Source organism: Urocitellus parryii, chromosome 4 (genome assembly GCF_045843805.1).
Source record: "Urocitellus parryii isolate mUroPar1 chromosome 4, mUroPar1.hap1, whole genome shotgun sequence".
NCBI lineage: Eukaryota > Metazoa > Chordata > Mammalia > Rodentia > Sciuridae > Urocitellus > Urocitellus parryii.
In genome coordinates, this window is record NC_135534.1 from 98,753,561 (window position 1) to 98,779,210 (window position 25,650).

Below are 25,650 nucleotides of genomic sequence, written 5' to 3' on the forward strand. Positions count from 1 at the left end.
TTTTTTTCCCTTTCCCCTCACAACCTCTTATGTGTAATTTTGTATAACCACGAGGGTCTCCTTCCATTTCCATGCAATTTCCCTTCTCTCTCCCTTTCCCTCCCACCTCTCATCCCTGTTTAATGTTAATCTTTTTCTCATGCTCTTCCTCCCTGCTCTGTTTTTAGTTGCTCTCCTTATATCAAAGAAGACATTTGGCATTTGTTTTTTAGGGATTGGCTACCTTCACTTAGCATAATTTGCTCTAATGCCATCCATTTCCCTGCAAATTCCATGATTTTATCATTTTTTAGTGCTGAGTAATACTCCATTGTGTATAAATGCCACATTTTTTTAATCCATTCATCTATTGAAGGGCATCTAAGTTGGTTCCACAGTCTAGCTATTGTGAATTGTGCTGCTATGAACGTCGATGTAGTAGTATCTTTTAAGGTCTTCAGGGAATAGTCCAAGAAGGGCAATAGCTGGGTCAAATGGTGGTTCCATTCCCAGCTTTCCCAGGAATCTCCATACTTCTTTCCAAATTGGCCGCACCAATTTGCAGTCCCACCAGCAATGTACAAGTGTACCCTTTTCCCCACATCCTCGCCAGCACTTGTTGTTGTTTGACTTCATAATGGCTGCCAATCTTACTGGAGTGAGATGGTATCTTAGGGTGGTTTTGATTTGCATCTCTCTGACTGCTAAAGATGGTGAGCATTTTTTCATGTACTTGTTGATTGATTGTATATCCTCCTCTGAGAAGTGTCTGTTCAGGTCCTTGGCCCATTTGTTGATTGGGTTATTTGTTTTCTTATTGCTTAATTTTTTGAGTTCTTTGTATACTCTGGATATTAGGTCTCTATCTGAAGTGAGGAGTAAAAATTTTTTCCTAGGATGTAGGCTCCCTATTTACCTCTCTTATTGTTTCCTTTGCTGAGAAAAAACTTTTTAGTTTGAGTAAGTCCCATTTGTTGATTCTTGTTATTAACTCTTGTGCTATGGGTGTCCTATTAAGGAATTTGGAGCCCAACCCCACAATATGTAGATGGAAGGCAACTTTTTCTTCTATCAGACTCAGAGTCTCTGATTTGATATCAAGCTCCTTGATCCATTTTGAGTTAACTTTTGTGCATGGCGAGAGAAAGGGATTCAGTTTCATTTTGCTGCATATGGATTTCCAGTTTTCCCAGCACCATTTGTTGAAGATGCTATCCTTCCTCCATTGCATGCTTTTAGCCCCTTTATCGAATATAAGATAGTTGTAATTTTGTGGATGGGTTTCTGTGTCCTCTATTCTGTACCATTGGTCCACCCGCCTGTTTTGGTACCAGTACCATGCTGTTTTTGTTACTATTGCTCTGTAGTACAGTTTGAAATCTGGTATCACTATACCTCCTGATTCACACTTCCTGCTTAGAATTGCTTTTGCTATTCTGGGTCTTTTATTTTTCCATATGAATTTCATGATTGCTTTATCTATTTCTACAAGAAATGCCGTTGGGATTTTGATTGGCATTGCATTGAACCTATAGAGAACTTTTGGTAATATCGCCATTTTGATGATGTTAGTTCTGCCTATCCATGAACAGGGTATATTTTTCCATCTTCTAAGATCTTCTTCTATTTCTCTCTTTAGGGTTCTGTAGTTTTCATTGTATAAATCTTTCACCTCTTTTGTTAGGTTGATTCCCAAGTATTTTGGGTTTTTTTGAGGATATTGTGAATGGGGTGGTTTTCCTCATTTCCAGTTCAGAAGATTTGTTGCTGATATACAGGAATGCCTTTGATTTATGCGTGTTGATTTTATATTCTGCTACTTTGCTGAATTCATTTATTAGCTCTAGTAGTTTCTTTGTAGACCCTTTTGTGTCTTCCAGGTATAGGATCATATCATCCGAAAATAGTGATAATTTAAATTCTTCTTTTCCTATCTTAATGCCTTTAATTTCTTTCGTCTAATTGCTCTGGCCAGTATTTCGAGAACTATATTGAATAGAAGTGGTGATAGAGGGCATCCCTGCCTTGTTCCAGATTTTAGAGGGAATACCTTCAGTTTTTCTCCATTTAGAATGATGCTAGCCTGAGGCTTAGCATAAATTGCTTTTACAATGTTGAGGTAAGTTTCTGTTATCCCTAGTTTTTCTAGTGTTTTGAACATAAAGGGATGCTGTACTTTGTCGAATGCTTTTTCTGCGTCTATCGAGATGATCATATGGTTCTTATCTTTAAGTCTATTGATGTGGTGAATAACATTTATTGATTTCCGTATATTGAACCAGCCTTGCATCCCAGGGATGAATCCTACTTGATCATGGTGCACAATTTTTTTGATGTGGTTTTGTATTCGATTCGCCAGAATTTTAGTGAGGATTTTTGCATCTAGGTTCATTAGAGATATTGGTCTGTAGTTTTCTTTCTTTGAGGTGTCTTTTTCTGGTTTCGGAATCAGGGTGATGTTGGCCTCATAGAATGAATTTGGAAGAGCTCCCTCTTTTTCTATTTCCTGAAATAACTTGAAAAGTATTGGTATTAATTCTTCTTTAAAGGTTTTGTAAAACTCCGCTGTATACCCATCCGGTCCTGGGCTTTTCTTTGTTGGTAGTCTTTTGATGGCTTCTTCTATTTCCTCACTTGATATTGGTCTGTTTAGGTTGTTTATATCATCCTGACTCAATCTGGGTAGTTCATATGTCTTAAGGAATTTATCGATGCCTTCACTATCTTCTATTTTATTAGAGTATAGGGTTTCAAAATAATTTCTAATTATCTTCTGTATTTCTGAATTGTCTGTTGTGATGTTGCCTTTTTCATCCCGTAAGCTAGTAATTTGGGTTTTCTCTCTTCTTCTCTTAGCGTGGCTAGTGGTCTATCAATCTTATTTATTTTTTCAAAGAACCAACTTTCAGTTTGGTCAATTTTTTCGATTGTTTCTTTTGTTTCGATTTCATTGATTTCAGCTCTAATTTTAATTATTTCTTGCCTTCTACTGTATTTGCTGCTGATTTGTTCTTCTTTTTCTAAGGCTTTGAGGTGTAGTGTGAGGTCATTTATTTGTTGGCTTTTCCTTCTTTTAAGGAATGAACTCCATGAGATGAATTTTCCTCTTAGTACTGCTTTCATAGTTCCCAGAGATTTCAATATGTTGTGTCTGAGTTTTCATTTACCTCTAAGTATTTTTAAATTTCCTCTTTGATGTCTTCTGTAACCCTTTGTTCATTCAGTAGCATATTGTTTAATTTCCATGTGATGTAGGATTTTTCCTTTCTCATTTTATTATTGATTTCCAATATCATTCCATTATGATCAGATAAAATACATGGTAGTATCTCTACTCCTTTGTAATTGCTAAGGTTTGTCCTGTGACATAATATATGGTCTATTTTTGAGAAGGATCCATGTGCTGCTGAGAAGAAAGTGTATCCGCTTGATGTTGGGTGGTATAGAATTAAAAGCTTTATAAATAAAAAAGTACATGTGAATGTAGAGTAGTAAGGCAATCTTTAAATCTATGAAGAGAAACTTTTTCTCAATAGCTTTTTGATAATGAACTAATAATTTATAATATTGTTATTGATTCTTGGGAAGTAGACAATATGTGAGAATAGTAAAAAAAAAAAACTTTATACTAAGATAACATATTTAATGTCTGCTACAGTGTCAGACAAATTGAGAAAAATCTTTTCCAAAGGAGCTAAGAAAAAGGGAACATTGAGCATATAGCACATATCTCATTTTCTAAGTGATTGCTCTTATATTTCTAATGTTTAACTGAAATTTTCTTGTAATGAAAACAGTACCTTCACTTGTTAGTTTATTTCTGAGCTTTTATTCTAAATGTACAATATCTCATGTTGCAAAATATGAAGGAATCCAAAGACAAAGAAAACTGAAAGACTCAAATTGTCATGAGGTTTTACTTCCACATTGTATGAAAAATTTGATTTATTAATCTACATAACCTTATTAACTAACATGTTTAAAAGCTTTCTGAACCTCTCAATTTTAAAAAGGAAAAATATATTTCTACACAAAATGTTTATTTTTAATTTTATATGTTTATGAACAGGGAAAAGTTTAAAAAATATAAAACAATCTGTATAGTAGTTGTCTAAGGAGTGGAATTGTGAGGGCTTTCATTTGTACCTTGTGTGTTTCTGTATTTGAATTTTTTCACAATGGGTGCGCATTGGTTTTATTCTTAGAAAAAATAAGTATATTTTAACTTGGAAATAATGAGACAGTTCTATAGTTCAATTTAGAGAGATTTTAAAATACATTTCTTTGGGAGAAGATCCAACTAGATAGGAGACTATGGGAAATGTGTCTTATCTCTGGAATATATCTCTTTTTACCAATTATGGTCTTCAAGTCAGTGTGTTCTTGAATAGTTAGCAAAATGAATACTTTTACTCTTTCCTAAAGTCTGTCAGGCTACGCATATTTTATAATTGATATGTTATGTAGCTTGTCAGTTCCAGTGTTCTAGCGCCTATTATATTTCAACATACCGTAGCTGGTTAGGGTAGTGTCACATAGTTTCATTCTTTTTTCTGCGCATTTGTCTCTCCATCTGTGAGTACAGCATTTTGTTGATCCTTGCACATATTCCATGTATCTGTCTATACTCGGATTTTGAATTTGCTAATCAAACACTGTACACTTTAATTGGTGACCACTGTGTTCTAAAATAATGTATTGTTTTTGCAAGAGCATAGTAAATTATTTTCCCAAATCAGGTAACATTTTGTCTAAAAATGAAGATAGCCAAGTTCAGGGGTTCCAATATGTGAAGTTCATAGTACTATTATGGAAAAGCCACTCTTATAATTAATTACCTTAGCCATTATGTACTTCTATAGTTATGTCATCTACTTGGGGCTAACGATACTTTCTTGCTGAGGTAACCTACCAAGGAATGGACATTTAATTCATTCATGAGAATTATGTAAGATAATGTATGTAAGAGCATTTTATAAATGATAGCAGTGCAGTTGTAGGTCTATACTTTTGCTACTGTGCTCATTCAGAGTTCTTGTGATGGCACAGATGGTAGTGGTAGTGTCATGCTGATGGTGGGAGTACAGAAGGAAGACGTTGCTAGTACTTTTTTAGCATCTTTCATGGCTAACAAGTTTCTCCAGAATAGCTCTTCATAAAAAATATTTTAATTATGCTAACAGCACTCATGTAAGTAGTTGCAAATCCAGGAGTTGATCTAGGGGATAAAGAGAATAATATGGTTTAGTGACTTACTAACAAATGCAAATTTAAGTTATATACAAATGCAACTAGATCTTCTCAGCATTAGTTGTCAACAGTTCATTAGACCTGAAAGTTTTATTATTTGATTGCAATTATGTAGTTCTTTGCCTCATAAAACATCAGATAAGTTTATGTACATTCCTTGTACAAAAATGCTGATAGCTAAAATATAGCTTAATATCCTTAATTTATATATATTTTAAATCTTAGCTTTAGCAGTTAATTATCTTTTCCTCTGGCTTTCTTGAGCAACTAGGTTAGAACTTATAACTTGGTTAAATCATATTTGTTATGAACTTGCTGAAAAAGTAGAAAAAAGTCTCAGAATTTTAGAGAAAAACAAATAGAACTACCAGCAGGTATATGTTCTACCTGCTGTTCTTTAAAGCCTAGAGAGAGAATTTTAACCTCTTCATTGAAAGTCAATAAAGAAAAGCTCTTAATGAAAGTAGCATTTCCCTAAAAAGCACAAAAGCTTCTTTGCTTATCATTATAAAGATATTTATTGTGTATCCATTGCAGAAATAGTAATGATATGATAACTTTCATACAATTATAAAGGCAAGCACCCATATCTAAAAATATTACAAAGATTTTGTTTATCTTAAATAATTATTCGCAGTCTCTTATATTTTTCCTGTTCATATCTCTAGTAATTCAAACAGCAAAATATAAATTCTTTGAAAAACCAGGTTGTTTGTTTTTCCATATTTACTTTATATTTAAAATAGAAAAAATGTTTTTTTTAATAAAATCACTTAAGGTAAATGAAAATAAAAATAATAGGCTTGAAGTAAGGTTGTATGGAATAGAGCTAAAACCAAAGTGAGCTCAACTTTTAAGTGTATAGACATGTTTGTTTCTCAAAGACCCCGACTTGGTAAGCATGAATTTTCTAGATTCAGTACTATTACATTATGAGTTTCAGCATATAGGTAAAATTATGTTTTTTAACTTTAATTTTAAACATGAAAATAAAAGTGAACATGTAGCCTCAAGCTATATATTCTTTTCTATAATGCTTAATATTTCACCTACCATATTCAAGGCAGATGGTTCTTGGATTCTCTAAAGTAAAATTAAATAAGGGTAACTTAAATTTGAGTTATTAATATAGTAATTTATAGGAATCAGGTAGAGTGAGTTCTAATGGGAACTTATTTGGTTTTAGATTTAGTGAGATTTTTATAAAGATAAAATGTTATGCTTACAGTTGCTGTATTTAAAGGTAACCATTGTATACCATTCATTAAACAGATACCATTGAATACCTACACTATGGCAGGTATTTTATGTTGATTAATTTGCATCAGTATAAATTGTGATTCTTTTTTTTTTTTTGCTTTGTTAGTGCCAGTATATTACCCTGGCCAGGAGTATGTTGCAGGCTCTCTAACTTTCTGGCAGACTGATGACTATTATTTTTATTTTATTTTATTTTAATTTTTGTTTTTATTTTTGATTTGTTCAAATTAGTTATACATGATAGTAGAACACATTTTGACACATCATACATAAATGGAATGTACTTCTCATTCTTCTGGTTGTACATGATGTAGAGTTATACAGGGCATGTAATAGTATGTGTACACAGGGTAATAACATTCCATTCATTCTACTATCATTCTTACCTCCATACCTCCTCTGCTACTTCTACTCCCCTCTGTCTAATCTAAAGTATCTCAAGTCTTCCCTAGCCCCAACCCCCTTATTGTGAATTAGCATCCACATATCAGAGAAAACATTCAGCCTTTGGTTCTTTGGGATTGGCTTATTTCACTCAGCATGATATCTCCAGTTCCATCCATTTACCAGGAAATGCTATAATTTCATTCTTCTTTAAGGCTGAATAATATTCTATTGTGTGTGTGTGTGTGTGTGTATCGTAACAATTTCTTTATCCATCTGTTGAATGTAGGTTGGTTTCATAGTTTAGCTATTATGAATTGAGCTGCTATAAACATTGATGTAGCTGAATTACTATAGTATGCTGATTTTAAATCCTTTGGATATAAACCTAGAAGTGGGATAATTGAGTCAAATGGTGGTTCCATTCTAAGTTTTCTGAGGAATTTCCATACTGCTTTGTACCACTTTGCAGTCTTACCAGCAATGTATGTGTATACCTTTCCCCCTACATCCTCACCAACATTTATTGTTGCATGTGTTCTTGATATCTATTATGACTGGAGTGAGATGGAATCTCAAGTCTAGTTTTGATTAATTGCTAGAGCTGTTAAACATTTTTCCATGTATTTATTGATCCGTTGTATTTCTTCTTCTGTGAAGTATCTGTTCAGTTCCTTAGCCAATTTATTGCTTGGGTTATTTGTTTTTTTGGTGTTAAGATTTTTGAGTTCTTTATATATCCTGGAGATTAATGCTCTATTTGAGGTGCATGTGGTAAAGATTTTCTGCCATTCTGTAGGCTATCTCTTCACATTATTGATTTTTTTTCCTTTGCTGAGAAGAAGCTTTTTAGTTTGATTCTATCCCAATTAGTGATTCTTTTTTTTTAATGTATTTTTTTAGTTGTCCATGGACCTTTATTTATTTATATGCAGTATTGAGAATTGAACCCAGTGCCTCACACATGTTAGGCAGGTGCTCTGCCATTGAGCCACAACCCCAACCCCCCATTTATTGATTCTTGATTTCACTTTTTACGCTTTAGGAATCTTGTTAAGGAAGTCAGTTCCTAAGCTGATGTGGTGGAGATTTGGGCCTACTTTTCCTTCTATTAGGCACAGGCTCTCTGTTATAGAGTCTGAGTCCTTGATCCACTTTGAAATGATTTTTTTGCAGGGTGAGAGATAGGAGTTTTGCTTACATATGGATTTCCAGTTTTCCCAGCATCATTTGTTGAAGAAGCTATCTTTTCTCCAATGTGTATTTTTACCATCTTTGTCTAGTATGAGATAAGTGTATTTATGTGGATTTGTCTCTTTGTCTTCTGTGCCATTGCAGACCAATGACTTTAATGGAAGTAATTTTCTACTCTAAAAGCCTTACATAAACACTACATAAGAATAATTATAAACTGTACCAAGGAGCTAGTGGTATTGTCCTTATACAAATATGTATACCACATAACTTTATATGACTGAAGATAATGCTTCATTGCTTCTAAGATCTCATTTAGACAGTTTCTTTAATTTATCAGGTATATTATGTACACATTGAAAAACACAGAAATGAAAAGGAGGGTGTGTGTATAGCTTAGTGTTAGTGGTAGAGTGCTTGCCTAGCAAGTGCACGGCTCTGGGTTCAATCCCCAGAACTGGGAAAAAGAAAGAGAGGGAGAAAAGAAAATAAATAAAAGGGATAAATTTTATACACACACACCACACATACATACATACATATGTAAATACATATATATGTAAAACTTGAATTAATATTGGAAATACATATAACTTTAAGTCTTGTCATTGAGTACACTAAATTTTTGGGAAATTGGTGGCTTGGGAATTATGACCAAAATTAATTACTTCTGACTGTTTAATATCTGTGCCTTTTTAATATCTGTGCAGTCAGTTGGAACACACATATTTTGGAGGTGGGGGTGGGATGACAGAAATTGTTAGAGCACCAGAATCAAATCACCTAGTTTGCAGTTTTGCCAAGAACCTAGATTGTATGTAGATGATAATGTAATAATATCCTGGTGCTCTCTTTTGACATCCCATTTATAGATGAAGAAAGGGAACTCAGTGTTAAAAATAAATTTACTCAAGGTAACATGGTTAATAAATAGAAGTCATCTTGGTTAAATCAAATGTGTCTTTATTGTAAAACCCATACTCTTAACTATTATAATAGTGTTTCCTCCAAGTGTTTTGTAGACTACAAGCATTGAAATTATTATAATGAGTAACTATTTAGAAAGGTCCTTAGGTCCCATAATGAACCTGCTGACTGAGATTCCTTAGGTATAGGATTCAGGGCTCTGCATTTTTAGCAACCTTCATAAGGTGATTCTATGGACACTAAAGTGTAAGAAACTTCCTTCTACCTAGTTTGAGTATGAAAATGAAAAGTACAGATAAGTAGAAGAATAAAGAGTATTTCTGATAGCAGTAATATAAACAAGTAAAATCATGGAAGTGTAAATAAGTTTCATGTGGGCTGGCAATATTTGCTTTATTGGAAAAATATAGGTTAGATGATATAGGGAGTTTGGAGAACTTTGAAATAAAGATTAGGACAGTGCTTTAGAAAATTAGTTCCCAGCTGGGTGCTGTGGCACACACCTATAATCCCAGCTACTCAAGAGGCTAAGACAGGAAGATCCCAAGTTTGAGGCCAGCCTCAGCAACTTAATGACACCCTGTCTCAAAATTAAAAGGGCTCTAAAAAGGGTTGGGGCCGGGAATGGTGGAGCACACCTATAATCCTAGCAGCTCAGGAGGCTTAAGGCAGGAGGATCGCAAGTTCAAAGCCAGCCTCAGAAATTTAGCTAGGCCCTAAGACCCTGTCTCAAAATAAAAAATATAAATTTCTGGGGATATGGCTCAGTGGTTAAGTGCCCCTCAGTTCAATCCCTGGTATCAAAATAAAAGGGGGTGGTATTTGGGACTGTAGCTCAGTGGTATAGTACCAGTGAAAAAAAAAGTGGTACAGTACCAGTGAAAGAAAAAAGAAGGGGAGGGGAGGAGAAGTAAGTTTTCAATAGATTGAACAGAGTTGTGTGGTAACTTTTCCTGCTCAGGTAATACCTTGCTCAAATGTGTATAATCATTCTGAAACATTGTACTTCAACTATTTGTCTCTTTTCCTAAATGAATTGTGTCCTTGAGATGAGTGTTTTATTCCTTGGTCTCCATCTCCTAGCCTAGTCCCTAGTACATACAGATTCATAATAATTGTCATATTTTCTCACTCCCCCCCCCCAAACTTGAGTAGAGTCCTTTCTAGGCCAACTTATAGCAGTTTGAGAGTGTTAAGCATCCAGTCCTATCTGAACCTACAGATCCAGGAGTTTGGTTGTCATGAACTAACCACCAAAGTTTTAACGCACCCTTGAATATTGAGTCTTTCCAGATCCTCCAGGAGAAAAATTTCCAGAAACACACAGCAGGCTTTCATCCTTCTTGCTTAGCAGTGCTAATAGAAGGTTACAGTAACTTGACCCTCAGCCCTGGTTACGACGACTACCCTTCCCCTCAAACAGAAGGGCCACTCCTAGAGAACAAAGAGGAAAACACGCAGCACTAGAGGAGCTGGATAAAGACATTGCTACTTCTATTATGGAAAGACAGCTTAGTTGGAATTCAGTCATACTACGGGATATAAAAGTCACTTGAATTTTGCTTCATTTATGGAACTGCTTTGGGAACCCGAATGAGAAAAACAGCCTTTTATCCTTTCTCCTTAGCCCAGAAATGCTCATTAACTTCACCCTCGGCCCTGACACCAACTATTCTTCCCTAGCACCAGAAGAATTGCCCCAACAACAGAAGAAAAAAAGGAAAATCTACTAGCAAAAAGGGCAGTAGAAAAAGCAAATTGTCATTTTCATAGTAAAGAGTACTTCAGAGAGAGAGATTCCTAAAAATGAAGTTTAAAGAAGGCTTATTTTCCTCTCAGTGTGGAGATCAGATTAGATCCAGGCATGATTATGCATATTGCCTCACAGAGAGCTTTCTAAGAACTTAAAACAGTTCAGAGTGGTCAGTGGTAGCAATGGCATGCAGATTTATGTCAAAGAATCATATGAGAAGAAGATTCCATCCTGTTTCAATGCTAGTACCCAAATGTTCCACTGGAAGGTTTCTGTGATGAGAATTGTTTTGTTTTGTTTTTTTCCCTTCTCAGATCTGCCTCCTTTCCTTGACTATTACCATAAGTTATATAGTTTGAAGACCTCTTTGATTTCACTTTGCTTTATTCCATTTTGCTAATTGACTATTCTGTGGCATTTGTATGTGTGTTTTAGAATTCAAAAAACAAATTTTAAGATGGGATCTATTGTGAAGAATTTGAAGCAAAGATTATGAGCAAAACAAAAATAGAAATTTGTTTAGAACATGATTTCAATAAGTGTATGTTAGTAAATATTTTTCTGTTCCACAACAATGATCTTATTATTTCCTCTTAAGGAATTTCTGTTGTGTTATTTCAGTTTTCAGTACAAAATAAATGCAGTTGAAGGAGAGGGAAAACTCTTAGAAACTCTACTAATTAGGTGGATCCTTATGGGAAAAATGTAAAATACTCAGATGTCAAGGTTAAAGTGGCTGATTTCCTTTTCATTTTCTTGTTGAAATCTCTGATTGTCACATGATCTTCTTTGCTCTACAGAATACATGAGATTGTTTGGCCCAAATAGGTATTGGTTACCGCCTCATTTTCTTTACTCATTTCTTGATTCCATTCTATGATGTTGTCACTTGGTGCCATACTTATAGTTCTATTTATGTAAAAATCACTACTTATTTGAAATAAAGACACATTCCGTGATATTGTACTTTGTTTAATCGGTATAAAGTAACTTTTTAAAGTGGTGTTTTACAATTCTAAGACAGGCATCTTAAGTAGCTTTTAAATTAGTTCCCCACGTCTAAATGCAAGTGAGATTTGTACATTTTTCTGCTTGTCATCAACTGCCTCTTCTCCTCAGTCTTAACCATGTTTCACTAACCATGTCCATCTGTTGTGTCTTATTAAGAATCTGTACACCCATCAACTTCATACATTTAGAGCAATATTGTATAAAGCTTCATGGAGAATATGACTATATTGTAGATGAAATGAAATTTCCCCTACCCCTCGTAGAGACTAGTTTTATTTTTCACTAAAGATACATATACTATAGAAGATAATCATGAATATGAAATCTGATTTTAAAATATATTGGAATCATTCCTTTGAGAGAATTTAACCAGAATATGTAAAGCATTATTCTAAGAGTAGTAATTTAGTAATTTATCAGTGGATCCTTCAAGTATATATAAATGCTATATGAGGGACAAGAGAATTTTTAAATTATTTTACTTACATTTTTAAATTTAAAAAAAAATGCTCATCTTCTTTCTTTGGTTATCTTATTTACCAGTAATTTGAAGTCTTAAACTTCTTTATACAGGTCAGGGAATATAATCATATATTTATTTCAATTTTTTTATTAACCGTTGCTTAAAAATCTCTGTGAGGAATCTGCTGTGTTTTTGGCTGTCGGTAAGATTTTTGACAATGATAAGGGTAGCAGTAATAAATGTTATTAAAGGAACAATGGCCTGAGAAGCCTCTCTTGACTCACTCATAGTAGGTAAGCTAAGTGGAGGTCCCATCTCTGTGGTCCCATAATGGCCCCCACATACTTCTCAATGCCGTATTTGCTATTTTATAATTATGTTCTTATATGTCTGTCTCCTCTGCTAGACTGAACTTCTTGAGAACAAAAAGTATTTCTTACTTACGTTTGTATCTCCAATACCTGGCAGAGTGCTTAGCCCACAGCGAGTTATAAATACTCTGTAAATGTTTGTTAAGGGTTTGAAAGAATTGACTCTCTAACATTGATAATTACTGTTTTGATCTAAGATTGCATGTCTGTGGACCAAGATAGAGTTGGTCAAGGACATATTTAAATTGCTTTTAAACATTTACCTGTTAAAAATGGTTCTAGTTATTCACTTACTAGGAGATGTGTTATTTTTCAGTTTTCCAAGAAAGTTCAGTGACCTAAACATATTTATATGCAGACAGTTTTGTTCAGTTGTCAATAAGGCCTGTTAAGGCCTTAATGATCATAATGATCCTTATTATGTCACTTTAAGCTGGTTACCCATCATCCATAGGAACAGCTTACCAATTCTCTTTTACAGTTCCATAAAGATAACTGACATAGTGGTTTCACCGTTTTTTAAAATCTTTTTAGAGAAATTCATTGAAGTTAATGGAAAGAAACAGGACCAAGTAATTCATTATGCAAAATAGCTTATACAGTTTGTTTCTGAAATGCATTTGTTAATTATTCTGAAATGTCTGATCTGAACATTTGTACTTACACATATTCATGTTTAGTATTAGGGATTTTGGCATTCCAGGTAAAATAAATCATTCTGTGAAATTCTACCTTGAGTTGATGGCCAGTTGCCCAATTCCCATTCAATTTTCTGACCTAACATTTCTTAGAAACTTCTATTTTTCCCTTAATGTAATATCATTATACATTTTATTTTCTTATACTCTTAATCTGTTGTATGAGGCTATAATAAAATACCTCAAGCTGGGTAATTTATAAAGAACAGATTTATTTCTCATAGCTCTGGAGACTGGGAAGTCCAAGTTCAAGGCTTGTTCCCAGCTGCATCCTGTGGTAAGAAAGAACACTGTGTTCTCAAATGGTGGAAAGCAGAATGGCCAGGTTCCATGAAATCTCTTTCCAAAAGCTTTATCCCACTCACAAGGAAGGAGCCCTCAGGACCCATTTACCTTTTAAAGACCCCATCTTAAAGTACCATCACATTGACCAATAGGTTCCAACGCCTGAATTTTGAAGAGGCCACATTTAAAGCACAGTAATGGGTTTTTAGAAATAGCAGTGTTGGGGCTGGGGATGTGGTTCAAGTGGTAGCGCACTCGCCTGGCATGCTCAAGGCACTGGGTTCGATCCTCAACACCACATATAGATAAAATAAAGATATTGTGTCCACCTAAAACTAAAAAAAAAAGGAAGAAAGAAATAGCAGTGTATTCTCATTAATAAAAAAATCACATGAATCTGAGTCACTGCAGAGATGTACAAAATCACTTTAAGGATGATACTAAATGAGATCTTTAGCTAACTTATTCCAGGAGTGAAAAACTTCCTTATTTTAATCTGAAAATAGAAAACTTCAGTGTCTTTTTGTTTTCCAATAGACTAAGAATAAATTTGTGCATGTATTCATTGAATATTTATTACTTATAAGTCATTAATCATAGTGCTGTAGACTGCAATCTAAAGGTTTTTTTTTTTTTTCTTTCAAGTACTTTGTAATAGCTGAGACATACTGATATAACAGTAACTAAGCTTAAAGAGCAAGGCAGAGTGTTTTGACTGTGGTGAAATTTGAAGGACTATTGAAAGCCTATAGTCTTGACTGATACTTTTCGATAGCACTTGGATTGCTGCTGACTTTTCTGGTAAACTCCCATTTTTGGTAAGGTATTACTGACTTTGTCATTCTTAAAGTGATTTTGCACATTTCTACACAGACTCAGATTCATGTGATTGTTTTATTAGTAAGAATATACTTCTATTCTGAAAACCTATTACTTCTATAAAGATGAAAGGAAATTTAGTTTGTATGTTTGGAGGTGTAAGTATCAGATGAAAGTAATAGCATGAGCTAAAATTCAGAATTAGAAAACTATGAGGTTCATATAAAGAACAAAGCAGTTCAGGTTAACAGGAATAAATGAGGGTGGAAGGGAGGGGTAGTAAGAAGAGATGGTAATAGGAAGAGAGATTAAGGGCTAAAAGCAGACTGAAGCTATATATAATGGAGGTTCTATATATAAGCTAGGATAAGGAATAACCTTGGCTTCATTAATGCCATAGGCATGGGAGAGCTATTGAGAGTTTTTAAATAGAGGCATGACACATTCAGAATCCTGCTTTAGAAAGATTATTTGTATTGGAATTGGGAGATATTAGAGACATAGGGATTACCTTGACAGGAACCAGAGTGAAATACAGTGAAGACTAGTATAGGGTAATATTGATGGAACTCAACTGGGAAAGAAAATAGAGTAAAGATGCACCAGATAGGAAAAATACTGCCCAGAGAATGTCAAGCTTTGGCATTCTTTTCCAAAAGTGTACAAATAAGGGAAGATAAAAATGTGTCAGGAAAAGACTTGAAAATTTTCATGCTTGATCCGGATACTTTTTAGCTACAGATGGAACATCTTTGACACATGGTTTATTCCCTCTTAACAGCCAGCTTGTATAATACTGATTATATGATCTTTTCATTTTTTTGTTACTTTTATAGTCTTTGTTAAATTTTATTCTCATTGGAGCCATTCTTTAGTCCCTCATCTGTTAATTGTTGGCCCCTTTTAATTTACAGTTTGGGATTATTATTATTATTATTATTATTATTATTTACCAGGGATTGAACTCATGGCACTTGACCACTGAGCCACATCCCCAGCCCTAGTTTGTTTGTTTGTTTGTTTGTTTGTTTTTAATATGGAAAGCCTCATGAATTTGCATGTCATCCTTGAGCAGGGGCCATGCTAATTGTCTCTGTATCATTCCAATTTTAGTATATGTACTGCCAAAGCAAGCACCCTAGCCCTATTTTGTATCTTATTTAGAGACAGGGTCTCACTGAATTGCTTAGCACCTCGCCATTGCTGCGACTGGCTTTGAACTCACCGTCCCTCTGCCTCAGCCTCCTGAGCCTCTAGGATTACAGGAGTACACCACCGGGCCAGGCTTGCAGTTGGGTATAATTTGACAATTGTATTTCCACCTGTCTCCAACCCCATACCATGTATCTTTCTTACTTGAGTGGCAGAGCACACACTCAACCCAACTCTTGGGAAGGGAAATACAGAGATGTTAGGTTACAGAGATGTCTCATGGTAATTCAAGTTTCAGAAATACAGTTTAGCCCAATCCCAAAAAAACAAAGGCTGGGTGTTCTCTCTGATATGCTGATGCTAACACACAATGAGTTGGGGTGAGGGTGGAGGGAAAATAGAATAGAAGTTCATTGGAACGATGGAAGGGAGGGAGGATGGGCATAAGAAAGACAGTAGAATGAATCGGACATAACTTTCCTATGTTCAGTGTAACTCTATATCATGTAGATGAGAAGAATAAGAAGTTATACTCCATGTATGTATATATAACATGTCAAAATATACTCTACTGCCATGTTTATCTGAAAGAACAAATAAAGTAAATTAAAAATGCAGGTTAGCTAAAATATCGAAGGACTAGAAATCTAATTAAAAGATGTCTTTTTCTTAAAGAAGCAATAATGTTCTTTCTAGTGGCTTCTTCTTTGTGCAAATATATACCTCTTCTTTTTCTCTCCTAGCTGTCTTCCTCTGATTTTTTTTCCCTAACAATGGCTCATACAAGTCCCAGTTTTTATATGTTTTTATATACTCTTTCACTTCAGTATCTTACAACTAATTGTTAGCTTCCCTCTTTGTGTCTCTTTTTTCCAAGACAGGGAATCTGATTCAACTTGCTTTCTAATCCAAATCTCAGTATTCATTCTGGTCCAGCAGATTTTCAGCTACAAGTAATAAAAACTTGACTCAAATTGGCTGAGCCATGAGGAAATGTATCATCTTCCATAAAATAGGAAGTCCAGTGGAAGGGCAGCTTTTAGAATTAGTTGACTGAGACTCAACAGTATTGTCAAGCACCCAGGTACTCTGTGTCCTTTCACTTTGCCATCATTGGCATAGCTATTAGCAAAATGTCTACTCAGTTCCAGATATCACATCCAGAGGTAACAGCATTCAGAGCGGAAAGTGGCCATTTTTTCCTATGGCTTTTTCTCAGAAGTGAGAAATTGTTTCCTTAAGGCTACCCTGAAAATGAGCACATTTCCTCTCAGGTTTTGTTGGCTTCATTTGCAATTAGAGATTTGTTTGGGATAATAAGCTCTGTTAGAGAAAGCAAAACTGTCAAAATACACTATTCCTCAAGGGGAAATGGACGACCCTGAAATAAATCAGACTTATCTGTGGAATTGAGATTGAGTTCTTTTTCCTCTGTGATAAATGAATGCTTATACCTAGAGAGTGGAAGAGAGTGGCAGTCTACTGATGAGGGCCCAAGCACATGTGTGTGCACTCTCTTTTTTAAATTATTTTTTAAAATAAATGACAGCGGAATGCATTACAATTCTTATTACACATATACAGCACAATTTTTTATATTTCTGGTTGTATATAAAGTATGTTGACATCAATTTGTGTCTTTATACATGTACTTTGTATAATGATGTCTATCACATTCCTGCATGTGCACTCTCACATACACAATTCTCTATATAAGTATATGTATATGTATATGTGTGTATATAGATAGAGATATATGTATTGGTGCATAAGCTTTTCTTTTTTTAAAAAAAATTACTGTGGGAAGAAATTACTAAAGAAAATTAGAGTTCTGTCAGAATGAAAGACATTCACTGTGATTATCTTTGGGTCAGATGGGTATCTAGGTAGTCTATAGTCTATATTTAGTATGTAGATATAGTATATGCTGTAGTTTGGATAAGCATTCCCCGAAGGTCCGTGTGTTAAAGACTTGGTTGCCAGTGTAGTGTTTTTGAGAGGTAGAAGAACCTTTAGGAGGCAGGACCTTGGGGGAGGTTCTTAAATTTATTGGGGGTATATCCCCAAAGGAGACATTGGGACACTAGCCCCTTCTTTTTTCAGCTCTTGATTCTCAGTTACCATTAGGTGAGCAATTTTCACTACATGCTCCCACCACAATGTACTGCCCTCTCAGAGGCCCAAAGCAATGAAGTCACTCAATCTTGGACTAGAACTTCTAGCCAAAATAAACCTTTTTCTCTATAAGTTAATTACCTCAGGTGTTTTGTTATAGTAGCATACATCTGACATATGTAGTATAAAACAGGACTATTTTGTACTATGAACAGTGACTCCCCAGAAAGGCATTGTTGATAGATATCCTGCAATGTACCTTCTTTGTATCTATCTTATGAATTCTTACAGACACAATCCTCCCTCAGATTTTCAGTAATGAATGAACTGATTTTTAGTAAATAGTGCATTTTACTATTTGTCATAAAATATATCAAGTAGCCAGTCACATAAATTTTTTTTTAAAGGACACATGCCTTTAATTTATTTGCTCATTTTAATGTGGTGCTGAGGATCGAACCCATTGCCTCACACATGCTAGGCAAGCACTCTACCACTGAACCACAACTCCAGCAAGTCACATAAAATTTTTACAAAGTTTGAAATATCATTTAAGGAAAGTCCTCCACTCACAGTGCTCATAATGAACATACCATGTACCAGTAAAGATGCATTTTCCAGACAGGCACCATGGCGAACGCCTGTAATCCCCGTGGTTTGGGAGGCTTATGCAGAGGATCCTGAGTTCAGAGCCAACCTCAGCAAGCAAAGGTGCTAAGCAACTCAGTGAGACCCTGTCTCTAAATAAAATATAAATTAGGACTGGGGATGTGGCTCAGTCAGTGGTTGAATGCCCCTGAGTCCAACCCACAGTACCAAAAAAAAAAAAAAAAATGCATTTTCCAAAACTTTAGCCTAATAGATTTTATGTCCAACCTGTGTTATGTAATATGATTTTTAGGAGTAACTTGTGGAAAGGAGAGTCACACTTTACAGGGGTTGTATCTTCCTGAGTTTGTGCACACCAGTTATTAAGATGAATCTAATAATACCAAGTACCTGCTGTTTCTCTTTATTCGGTACGGTTTATAGGCAAAAGATTCAAAATACAGTATCACTGAAGAGCAAGACTGGGTCAAAAAGATGACTAAAGTAGAGATGGGAGCAGTGGTGAATGCCTTTAATCCCAGTAGCTCAGGAAGCTGATGCAAATTCAAAGCCAGCCTCAGCAACTAAGCAAGGTCTTAAGCAACTTAGTGAGACCCTGTCTCAAAATAAAATATAAATGGGGCTGGAGATGTGATTCAGTGTGGTTAAGAGCCTCTGGGTTCAATCCCCAGTACCCCCCTTGACCCCCAAAAAAGGAAGAAGAAAAAAGAAAGCTAAAATAGGTTAGAAGAAGCCCAGGAAAACCTCTCTTTTCAAAGCTATGTGCCAGTACACTTGCATTTTGAGGCTGTTTGGTTTGTTTTGGTTTTGGTTTTTTTGTTTGTTTGTTTTCATGGTGCTGGGGATCTAGCCTGGGGCTTTGTTCATGCTAGGCAATAATGGCTGTACCACTAAGCTACATCCCAAGCCCCAACTGATTTCTTTTTCTTTTCTTTTTTTAAAAGTATTTATTAGAACTTTATCAGGAAAAAAAATCAATAATCAGTATTTCAAAAGTACAGAAAAATTAGAATGAGAAAAGAATACAGTACATTTCAGGCTATAAAAATATTGAAACCATTCAGTTATAAAAGATGTGAAGTTTTTTTTAATAATTCTTTAAAAATTTTAGATTAACCAAAAAAAGTTCCTGTAGACTTCCTCTTAGGTTCTCAACCAACCAATTCAACTCTAAAGAACTTTTTTTTCTACTTTATTTTTTAATTAATTTATTTATTTTAATTAGGTATATATGACAGCAGAATGCATTTTGATTCATTGTACACAATTGCAGCACAACTGTACATTTCTATGGTTGTACAAGATGTAGCATCACACCATATGCGCAGTCATACATGTACCTAGCATAATAATGTACATCTCATTCTACCATCTTTGCTGTCCTCTTGCACTCTCCCTCTCCTCCCTCCCCTTTGCCCTGTCAAAGTTCCTCCATTTCCCCCTTGTCTACCCTCTGCCCGTTATGGATCAGCATCGGTTTATCAGAGAGAACATTCAGCCCTTGGTTTTTTGAGATTGGCTTACTTGCTTAACATGATATTCTCTATTTCCATCCATTTACCTGCAAATGCCATTATTTAATTCTCTTTTAATGCTGAGTAATATTCCATTGTGTATATATACCACAGTTTCTTTATCCATTCATCTATTGAAGTACCTAGGAATTAGTCTAGGAAACCCAACTGATTTCTTAATAAGCCTTTTTGTTAAGAAGGAAGCCTTAGAATGTGGATGAGAGATGAGAAAAGGAAACAGGACGGGCATGAAAGATTACTGTCTTCTTTTCAGTTTTACCTAGAGTCCTGATGGATATTTTTGAAAATGGTCTTAGATAACTTCTACAGGCCAGTATTTCTTATAGCATTTTCCACAAAATACTTGACCTGCTCCTTTAAAAAGAATTCTGTGGTCACAAAGAGAGGGACATATTAAATCCTTCTCCTGGAAGAGTCACAGTGCACCTTGGTAAATTAAGGACTGAGAACTTTTACAGTGAGTGACACAAATGTCTTTAATCTCTCTCTTCATGTGCCTCTATTAATGCCTTTTAGAAAACCCTGGGGGACTGCTGAGATCAGATAGGAATGCTCTTGAGCAGAGGAATAACATTACAAAAGCACTGTTTCAGTAAAAGTGAGCTAGTAGAGTGTAGGATGAAGTGGAGATAAAAGAGATTGGAACATAAAATCTTGTTTGGAAGCTGTTGGAATAATTTGGTATAAAGAAATCACAAATGGTATAGTAATAGCAAATATTTATTCATCCATCAATTCACCAAAAATTTATTGAGCCTTACCTATGTGCCAAGCACTGTTCTAGATCCAGGAAATACTGGGAAAAAATTGAAAATCTTTGTTCTTTTGGAGTTTATTTACATCCTAAGAAAGGGAGAAATACAATAAACAGATACATAAAATGGCAAGTGTTGAAGAGTACTAAAAAGAAAAGTAAAGAAGGCTAAATGTAGAATTTACAGGGTGGTGATTAGAGGGAGACCTGGAGTTAAGCAGAGACCTGAATTAAGTGAGGAATAAAGCACTGTGGGAATCTAAGTTTAGGGAACACAGGACAAAGACTTTGAGGTAGGAACCCCATGTGACTAGAGCAGAGTTAGTAGAGGGTGATAGGAATCGGGAAGGGGAGGTATGAGAAGAGACAGGGAATATAAATTCATGTAGGACCTAATAGATCATGATAAGGACTTGACATTTTATATCCAGTGAGACTAAAAGCCTTTGGAGAGTTTTGAGCAGGGGAGTGACATGGTATGACTAAGTTTTTCATTGGTCATTCTGACTCCTTTTGGGAGAACAGGCTAAGTCGAGACAAACTGGTTGGAACCATTACCATAGTGCAGGCAGGAGACAATGTTGGCTTGGACCCAGGAAGCAGTGATGTAGGTGATGGTAAGCAGTCAGCTTCAGGGTAAATTTTGAAAGTTAGGCTGACACAAGTTGGTGACACAGTATACCAGGTTTTATTTTCAATGTTTAACCCTAATTATTAAATCCTCATAAAACCTTCTGAAGTAGATACAGTTATCATATCTGTTTTACAGTTGAGGAGACCAAAGCCCAGAAAAGTAGCCTGCCACAGTCATACGGCTAATATGTAGTGGCATTGAATTTGAAACCCAGGAATTATAACTCCAGGGCCTGTGCTCTCACCATTATACTGTCCCCCCAGGGAGGAAGTAGGGGGAAATCCTTGGCCAAGACCCTGTTTCTGTTTCCTCTGGCAAACACCATATAATAATGCTTTTGCTTTCATATTCCACCAATGTGTTCAGAACTCCTAAGAAATAAAATTGAATTTCCTCTTCTTTAATCAGCTTAGTGTTTGAGCTAATTCTGCATAACCTTGCCCTTTTCCTTGTTTTCCTGTGAAACTATTTTGGAAGACTTACAAAGTTTCTTGGGGGAAATCATGTCTTCTGACTCTTTTTCTCCACAGGAAAAGGTTGGGGCAGGATAGACTGGTGCTGGGAAGGCTGGAGTATAAGAGAGAGTGGGATAAAAGCCAGGGGTTCTTTTAGGAGTAATTCTAACAGTTCTTTGAAATATTATCCTACCGTGCACCCCACCCACACCGCACAGCCCTCTACACACACCTCATATTAGAGAAATGGGATAGCAGTTGGGGCATTGCAAAAGGCCTTTTGCTTTTCTTTTCTTTTTTTAATTTTTTTTTGTAGTTGTAGATTGACAGAATGCCTTTATTTTATTTGTTTCTTTTTATATGGTGCTGAGGATGGAACTCAGTGCCCCACGCATGCTAGGGGAGCATTCTACCACTGAGCTACAGTCTTAGCCCACAGCCTTTTGCTTTTCTGCTCAATATGGCCTACCTACTTGGATTCTGATGGGTGTGCTGGAACAGTAAAGCTTTACTACTGCCAATCATATTACTGTTATCTATTTTCCCCCATAGCTCAGGGGCTTTAGCATACTTTCTGAGAGGGAAGAAAGTGTCTTAAGAATGCATACATTTGAAATATTTTTCCAATTGCAGTGGCTCTAATCTACTCAAACAAATCAAGATTAAATTAAATCTCTTCCACAATCCTTTGAATTCTGCTTCTAAAATAGTGAACACTGGGAAATGGTTGAAATAAAAAAAAAAAAACAAGTAGATTAAGTGCTGTAGGGATCTGATAGCATTTGGTGATGTCCCTGGGGTACCATGAAGCAGGTATAGACCAAGGATGGATGAAATGACCTGAGTAAGTCCAAAGTGGGTGGGAGGTATTAGAATTGATATTTAGAAATGCCAAGGACCACTGAGCCTATAGTTCTGTTTTCTGTAGACTTGGGCTTTACTAGTGTTGCTCTCTAGATATTAGACCACCATTGAGTGTCAGAACCTTGGAGAGTTCCAAACAGCAGGGCTGGAGAAGCTTTAAAATGTGTCTGTCACTACTTTACTGGCATGAAATAAAGTGAAGACTTACACATGATGCTGAAACACACATTATGTTTGTTTTTTATGGAATCTCCAAGATTTAAAATGTTGGCCATTCAACCTTCCCCCAACTGCATGGAGATCATTGAAGATTTCAGTCCATCTTGTGTAACAAGCTCAAAGTTACAGTTACAGTGGGGTTTGTGTTAAAGTGATGTTACAGAGGGAGGTGGGGTTCCAGATATTGTTTACTCCTAAGGTCTTTCCTAATGGTATTTCTTCCCTACGTTATTTCCTGACCCATTATGAAAAATAATTGAAATCTTTGGGGTTGGAAGAGTAGATTGCCCTAAATATAAATCTGTCCTTGTTTTTCTGATAAGCACTTATGTTTGAAAGTAAGAGATGTTTTTTAAAAAGGTGTTCTGTGTTAGAGGTGATTTGTAAAAGCTGGAGGTAATACTACTAATAGCCAGCAACACTTCATGGTTTATTCAAGTTTCAGCTGTCTCTGCTTTTTACCTCCAATTTCAGTCATCTTATTTTGGGCCACTAAGAAAAATCCAAATACTTGGATTTCTTCTGTTGTCATGTCTTAGTCCTTGGTCTTAGATCATGTTCATGGTTTTCACATCAAATTAATAAATTTCTGATGGCTTTAGTTAAAACTTCTGTTATAAAACTTTTTTGAAACAGTCTACATTCTGATATCATATTTGCCTAAAATAGGATCTTGAAGGTAAATTTTAGGAAACACCTAATTATCAAATCCTGGGGGCAATAATAACAAAAGACTATAGAACTGTATGAAAGTAGGGTTTTGCAGAGAAATAGTCAAGATGTGTTTACACTGTATGTTCCAGTTTGAAGAGATAGTCATTACCTTTTCCAATATTTGAGAGAACAAGAGAATTAGAGTAAAATTCTTAAATAAGTAACTAATTTGCAATGCCAAAAATGAATATGGTTCCTGAAAGGTATGTGATGAAAGGAGAATCTGCAGGATTATGTTAGCATTTTAATCAGATTTTGGAGATAAGAAAAGTTAGGCTTAGGGTGGATAATAAAAAGGATTAGTAAGAAATGTACAGTTGTTCAAATGATATTGATTAATAGCTATTGTTGGTTATTTTAATGTAATTAGTATATTTTTAAACGATGAGGTAGACCCAGTTTGTTGTAGTCTGAGTTTGGACTAAGATTTAAGTTTGTTTTGCATACCATATCCTCTTACCATAGCCTCTTCAAAACACCAAGAGGCTAATTTCAGGTAAGGTTTTGGATAGACCCAGTAGAAGCAGGGAATTATTATGTCTGAGTGTGAATCTGGAGTGATGAAATTACAAGTGAAACCACTACAGAATATGGCAAAATAAAAGGGAGCCAGAGTTCAAAGATAACTGTAAGGGGAATATTGATGCCATTAGTGGGAAGGAAGGAAGGAACTAAGTAACTAACTTGTTGGATGTGAAAGAAAATTTACTAAATGGTTGGAAATTCTATTAGTTTCACAAATACTTATCAAACCCTACAGGGGTGTGTATGTGTGTGTGTGTGTGTGTGTGTGTGTGTGTGTGTTGCTGTGAATTGAACCTAGTGTTTCACCCAGGGAAGGATAGTGTTGTGCCACTGAGCTGCATCCCCAGTCCTAGAGATGTCCTTTTTAAACATTTGACAAGGTATATTTGTTAGGTTTCTTCAACTTCCCCACATATAACTCAATAATATGGTCCTCACATGAATTTCTTGAGAAAACATTTTTAAGCCAGTTGTGTGGATAGAATGATTGCTTTTTAAAAAAACTATCTGTATTCCTCTTATAGTAATAACCAATTGATGGTTTTCAAACTCTTGTTTAGGGGATGGAACTCAGTGATAGAACACTTGCCTAGTACGTAGGAGATCCTGAGTTTGATCCTTAGCACTGCTCCTGCCGTACCCCCCCCCCAAAAAAAAAACTTAGCCTATTTTATTATTGTTTTAAAAAGTATATTGTCCCTCTGGATTTAAATTTGGACAGATGATTTGTATGTGGTGTTCTATATCTCAATAAAGCTGTGAAAAAATTAGTCCTTATTGCAACACATTTTCAAGTGATGTTATTTCAGCTCAATTGAGGAAAGGCCATAGTTCTGTATTAGTAGTAAATCTTCTTATATAATAATAAATTACATAGATTTGAGGGAAAAGAGAGTAGATACCAATTAAGTTTTAGAAAGAAATTTTAAGCTAATTCTTAGAATATGGAATAAATAGGTATTTTTCCTTTTTCTGTTCAACAAACATTAAGTACTTTCTTACCTAGCCAGATAAGTCAGGAAAGACTTCTTTAATGAGATGATATTCGGAGATGAGGCTTGAAGGAGGAGTAGGAATTAGTATGGTGAGGAAGACAGAGATATTCAGAAGTATCAGCAAGTATAATAGAAATAATTAGGGAACTGCACTCAGTGTGGAATTACTGAGGTGGGGTATTTGTATGAAAGAGACAGACACTTCCCTGTAAATACAGAAAATTCAACACATTTTTAACAGCTTCATCATATTCCATAGTTTGTCATTCTTCTATTGATAGACTTTTAGACTATTTCATAATTTGGGCTATTTCAAATAAATATACAGTTATTCTTCCAAACCCATGAATATAATTGTATCAAAGAGTTTGGTTTAAATAATCACCATTAACAAATCTTAGTACATATCAAATCTGAGCTATGATCAGTCACACCTCATATTATGTAATTTTGAGATTCAAACTATTTTGAGTAAATCAAAGATGTTTTCAGTTTCAGGTTACACAGGGGCTTGTTAGTCCATAGTAAAGACTTTGGCTTTACTCTGAGAATATGAGAAGCCATTGCAGGATTATGGGCAGTGGACTGACAAGATATAACTGTTTCTAAAGATCACTGTGGCTACTGTGTCAAGAATGGAAAATAGGGAGGCAAAGATAAAAGGAGGAAAACCAGTTTAGGAATT

At 35.3% G+C, this 25,650-nt stretch overlaps 1 protein-coding gene and 1 non-coding gene across 4 annotated transcripts in view; one reads left to right on the forward strand and one right to left on the reverse strand.

Moving 5' to 3' along the window:
- Sik2 (salt inducible kinase 2) overlaps positions 1-25,650 on the forward strand; it is a 117,523-nt gene that overhangs the window by 34,877 nt on the left and 56,996 nt on the right. The gene's annotated exons all lie outside the window — the stretch shown is intronic.
- On the reverse strand, positions 15,425-15,531 carry LOC113185461 (U6 spliceosomal RNA). The gene has a single exon (XR_003301130.1). It is a non-coding gene; the product is annotated as a U6 spliceosomal RNA (small nuclear RNA).